Raw genomic sequence first — 6,000 nt, 5'->3', positions numbered from 1 at the left:
CATCTGAGCGTGGTGCCTTGCCCCGATTTGTGGCTGAACAAATTGGACAGAATCCTTTTCCGCTTTTTGTGGAAGGGAGGAAAGCCACTTAGAAGCGCACTGTATGCTGCCAGAAACCGCTAGAGGGTGAGCAAGGAAAACCCATCGTGTGTGAGTGTCAGTGTGTGTGTGTGTGTGTGTGTGTGTGTGTGTCTTTGTGTCTCAGTTGTCCCCCACCACCACTTGACAACCGATGTTGGTGTCTTTACGTCCTCGTTACACAGCGGTTCGAAAAAAGACACCGATAGAATAAGTGCTAGCCTTTGAAAAATAAGTACTGGGATCGATTCATTCGACTAAAATTTCTCCGAGGTGGTGCCGCAGCATGGCCGCCTCGAAATCTGAAGGAGTGCCCCAGCATGGCCACCTCGAAGTCTGAGGGAGTGCCCCAGCATGGCCGCCTCACAGTCTAATGACAAAAACAAATAAACGATAAACGGCTAGACAAAAAGAGCCAAGTAGTTTGGTTAACAATTATTAAAAAAATAACAGGAAAACCAACAACATTAATTAATTTCTTGTTTTGGCATAAGGTCTCAAATTCTGAGGGAAAGGTTTTTATTCAATCTTCCTGTTGTCCTAATCACTCTTAACTATTCTACACCTTATTAGTTAATGTTTTGACAATTCACTTGTCTGGAGACCTGCTTTCCTTCTAAATCATTCTTTCAATATATTTCCTGTCCAAGCACTTATACATATCAAATGGAGCGTTAACCGCAACGAGCCTCTCACTGTAACCTGTTTTCAGTCAGGTTAATTTATAAAAACGCACGCAAGCCTTGAGACAGCTCTGAGACAGTAAACTTGGGATCTAGGCATTTTAAGCTACGACCACATCGGGTTTTCCTTTTTTGAGCGAGGTGAGGCTGTTTTTTGTTTTTGTTTTTTTTCAGCAGTAGTATATTTTGGTCTACAACCTTTTGTTACCAACCCGGCTCTGGCTCTGTAGTACAAATGTCTTGTTTTCATAAGTTTTTAATTAAAATCTTCCACCAAACTTAAGTCACAATTTATGTTCCTAACACTAGCTTAATGATAACGAAGTTATTTTACAAAATTCTTTGTTATATTTAAAATAATTGAGAGAAACACAGAACATCTTAAAATAAATACAGTAACGAAAGGGTTAAGACATCAGAGTGTAATTTAATGGTGAGTTAACTGCTACTTTTAGCAGATCGAACGACCACCTACAGGAACCCGGAACCCTACTCATGTGTCGAAGTATTTAAGGTAAACGTTGTGAAGGAAATAGACATAATAGTTAGTCTGACGACTATTAAACACTTAAAAGTTGTATAGTGCTGGTATATTCTTAAACCTACAAGTGGATTTATGTTAGTAGTCCAGTATAAGAGACACACAGTGACTAAACACTAAATCTATATAAAGTAATATTATGTTGGAAATAGAGAGAAAGAAAAAAATTAAACACTAGAAAATTATCTTGTTAGAATTTACAACGAAATAATTAATTTTTATTTTCCTGCCTTATTAACAATTTGCGCTTTGGTTAACGCACCATAGACGTACATATATACCTATATATATATCGTTAAATGAGTAAAACAAACTAGTGACACACGTCCACTCTTACTTCGTATAGAGCACATCGTCCAAGTAAGTAAGTAGCTTTGGGTTGTTGTTTAGGACAACTGACAGCTGTCACCCCCCCAACATCACTTGTGTTAAAATTAAGTTCAGTCATGTTTTCTATATATCCACAAATAACATACCTTTGACAAGTCTTCTGAGAAAGGAAACCAGTTCAGTGTCAAAACAAAAATAAAAGAATAGTCTCCACCGGGAAGTACGTGTCGTTGTAACCCTTCTTGGTATGTGATCTTGCACTCAAAATTTATTTATTATTAATTATACCTACCTACACAATATTATTCTATTTTCTACCATTTAATCACCTCAAAAATTCACTTTGTATATTAACAATACTTTTTTCTGCCTTAACTATTACTTTTTTCTATCTTAACAACTTTCTCGAGTTAATATTTTTAACTATTGTTATTTTCAAAACTTTCATTATCAAATTTAATCTTGATTTCGTTCACTTTCTATTATATTATCTTATAATAATTATTTGGAAATATTTCATATATATAGCTCTAGTTAACCAATGCTTATATTTTCATCGATTCGTTAAAATTGCGACATACCTACACGAGTGTGCTCCTCCGACTTTGGTTTTATTTCCTCATAACTTGCAGAAAAATGGATATTTTTTATTGAAATTTTCTACAAATATGCTTCAGACAGTGCAGATTTCGATTATATCGGAATTTAATGTGATTTTTTTTTTTTCTGAGGAGTTTCGGAAAATCCTTATTATCTTTCAGAATAATGGGTATTTTTTAATGAAATTTTCTACAAATACCTTTCAGAGCGTGCACATTATGATCATATCGGAATTTAATATGGAAAAAAAAAAAAAATTTGGTGGCTCGCACACATTACACTATTTTTTTTTTTTACCGAAATTTCAAATTTCATTTTGTAGATATGTGTGATGTGTTTGAGCCCCCGAAACTTTTTTTGTTTTTCGTTTTCGCATTAAATCCCGATATAATTGTAATGTATACAGTCCGGAAGATAGTTGTAGAAACTTTTAATATAAAATTACCCATTTTTTTTTTTAAGTTATGAGGAAAGAAAACCTACTGCTGAATTTTTCCGAAGCTCCTCTGAAGCATATACTCTTTACTCTTTCACTTGTTTCAGTCATTTGACTGTGGCCATGCTGGTGCACCGCCTTTAGTCGAGCAAATCAACCCCTGGACTTATTCTTTGTAAGCCTAGTACTTATTCTATCGGTCTCTTTTTGCCAAACCGCTGAGTTACTGGGACGTAAACACACCACCATGAGTCCTCAAGCGATGTTGGGGGGACAAACACACACACACATATATATACATATATACGACGGGCTTCTTTCAGTTTCCGTCTACCAAATCCACTCACAAGGCTTTGGTCAGCCTTGAAGACACTTGCCCAAGGTGCCACGCAGTGGGACTGAACCCGGAACCATGTGGTTGGTAAGCAAACTACTTATCACACAGCCACTCCTACACCTAGATATCTCTAGAAAATTTCATTAAAAAATGTTCATTTTTCTGGAAGTTCTGAGGTAACAAAGTTGTGGATGCATAAGTATAACAAAATTATGATTAAACATTTGTGTTTAACTGTGGCACATCGTAACCACACCTTATTTTATTTATTTTTAATCTCTCAGTTAAAATAAGTGTACTAAAAAACCTCATTTCAAAATATTAAATATGATTATATCTGAAATGCTTCAGAAAACATAACCAGAATGTACAAGTTTTATTGTGTGTGCGTGTGTAGTTGAAAAATTTGCTTTCCATTCACATAGTTTCGGGTTAAGAAGTCCTACTGCGTGACACCGTGGACAAATATCGTCTACAGAGATCTTTTCGGTTTGAGCGGCAGTTTTTTCTAGCGGTGTCATATGAAATTGTCACCCATAATTATGACCCTAGTATCGATCTATTGCATTTCAATCTATTGTAGGGTTAGGGGTGGGCGAAGGGTATCTTTTTTTTCTTCACAAATGTAAATAAACCCAATCTGTTTCTTAAACGAGGGACATATTCATACGGTACAGAATGTTTTTTAACTCAAAAGACGTCAGTGATTGGTTGAAATTGCAGAAATTGAAGAAAAAACAACAAATATCTTTACAAACTATAGAATTTTCTCAATAAAGCCAAGAGAAAAAGATGTTTAATAAACACATTCTACAAGTATACGAAGCTTAAAATTTTTTAGTTACCTAGAAATTATGTTACAAACTGCCGTTCAAACCGAAAAGATCCCAAGGCCAAAAAGCTTTGTGAGTGGAATAGGTAAATGGATACTGAAAGAAGCCCATCGTGTCTGTGTGTGTGTGTGTGCAGTGAAATCTGTGTCCAGTCATAGAGTAACCAATGGTTTCGCATCCATAAAGGGCCTAGCCCTATGGATGTGAAACCATTACATCATCATCATTTCATTTAACGTCCATTTTTCATGCTAGCATGGGTTGGACGGTTCGACCGGGGTCTGGTAAGCCATGGAGGCTGCACCAGGCTCTAGTCTGATTTGGCAGTGTTTCTACGGCTGGATGCCCTTCCTAACGCCAACTACTCCGTGAGTGTAGTGGGTGTTTTTTACGTGCCACCAGCACAGGGGCCAGAGCAGGCTGGCAAACGGCCACAATCGGTTGGTGCTTTTACGTGTCACCGACACAGATGCCAGTCAGGCGGCACTAGCAACTGCCACATTCGGACAGTGCTTTTTACGTGTCACTGGCACAGGTGTCTTATATAAATACATTAATGCTCTTTGCTTGAGAGCAGGCCTGACCAACTTGAATTACATTACGGGCCACTTCAATCACAAAGATTTTTGAGGGCCGCTTATATACTTTGTACATTAATAGTCAAATAATCAAATTACAGAATCGAATTGAGAATGTTTCTTAATTTTCGTTTACTCTTTCACTTGTTTCAGCCATGTGACTGTGGCCATGCTGGAGCACCACCTTTAGTTGAGCAAATCAACCCCAGGACTTATTCTTTGTAAGCCTAGTACTTATTCTATCGGTCGCTTTTGCCAAACCGCTAAGCTATGAGGACTCAAACACACCAGCATCAGTTGTCAAGCGATGTTGGGAGGACAAACACACAAGCATATACACACACATACATATATATACCTATATATGACGGGCTTCTTTCAGTTTCCGTCTACCAAATCCACTCACAAGGCTTTGGTCGGCCAGAGGCTATAGTAGAAGACCCAAGGTGCCACGCAGTGGGACTGAACCCGGAACCATGTGGTTCATAAGCAAGCTACTTACCACACAGCCACTCCTATGTTTAAAATTATGAAATTGTATTGCCACTTGTAAATTTTAAATTTATTTTGAAACAAATGTTTTACACGAACTATTTTATTTTGAAATTAAACATATTTCCAGAAAGTATCAAGCGGGCCACAAGATAAAAGTCTGTGGGCCTCGGGTTGGTTAGCTCTACTTTAGAGTGTGCTTCTTTTTTGGATATATGATACATTGACGATATATATATCTCATCATCATCATATGTCTGTTTTCCATGCTGGCATGGGTTGGACGGTTTGACTGAGGTCTGGAGAGCCAGCAGCTGACCTGGGTCCTATCTAATCTGGCAATGTTTCTACAGCTAGATGCCCTTTCTAACGCTAACCACTCCGGCACAGGAGCCAGCCAGGTGGGCCTGGCATTGATCACATTTGGATAGTGCTTTTTACATGCCACCGACACAGGAGCCAGTCAGAGGCTACTGGTATCGGCCAAGTTCAGATGTTGCATTTTATGTGCCACTGGCATGGGAGCCAGTCAGGCGAACCTGGCATCCATATATGCATGTATGTATGTATATATATATAAAACAATTTTCAGAAACAATAGTGATTTATTGACACAGGTTGTTCAGAAAGTTGCTCTGCAGAGAATTTTTTACATCCAAGATGTATTTCAAAACATGTATAGAAAAGTCAACTTATTTATTGAAAATGAAGGATGACACTTTCAACACCTCTTATAAAGTTTTTTAAAGTCTTGTAAAGTCTAATATATTCTTTTGTAGTCTTATACCATCTTTTAAATATTTATTTTGCAATAAAATACTTACTGCTGAGAGACTTTTGAACACCCTGTATATATATAGGATTGCCATTTTATATATATATATATATATAGTGTAATAAATAAAATATATGCATACATACAAACATATATGTACGTACCTACATCTACATGTATATATACATGCATATATAAATATATATACGTGAGTACAGGACACCACAACTAGACGTAGAACTCAACGTGAAACGAAAACGGAAAAACCATTTTTTTACAACAGAAAAACAGAGACGTAGAACTCAACGAGAAACGAA

General features: G+C 37.1%; 1 protein-coding gene across 2 annotated transcripts in view; it reads left to right on the top strand.

The window, feature by feature from the left end:
* The first annotated feature begins 768 nt into the window (after nt 1–768).
* Nucleotides 769–6,000, top strand: part of LOC115210347 (catenin beta) — an 81,718-nt gene continuing 76,486 nt past the window's right edge. The window contains exon 1 of one of the 2 annotated variants that reach the window (XM_036508204.1): nt 769–902. The gene's annotated coding sequence lies outside the window, so the exon portion shown is untranslated. Of the gene's footprint in view, nt 903–1,854; nt 1,878–6,000 lie in introns of those variants that run through there. The other variant, XM_029778908.2, reaches the window with a different exon arrangement.

This window comes from Octopus sinensis, linkage group LG1, assembly GCF_006345805.1.
Source record: "Octopus sinensis linkage group LG1, ASM634580v1, whole genome shotgun sequence".
In the NCBI taxonomy this organism is placed as follows: Eukaryota; Metazoa; Mollusca; class Cephalopoda; order Octopoda; family Octopodidae; genus Octopus; species Octopus sinensis.
Note: the sequence above shows the minus strand (reverse complement) of the source record. Positions and strands in the feature narration are given on the sequence as shown.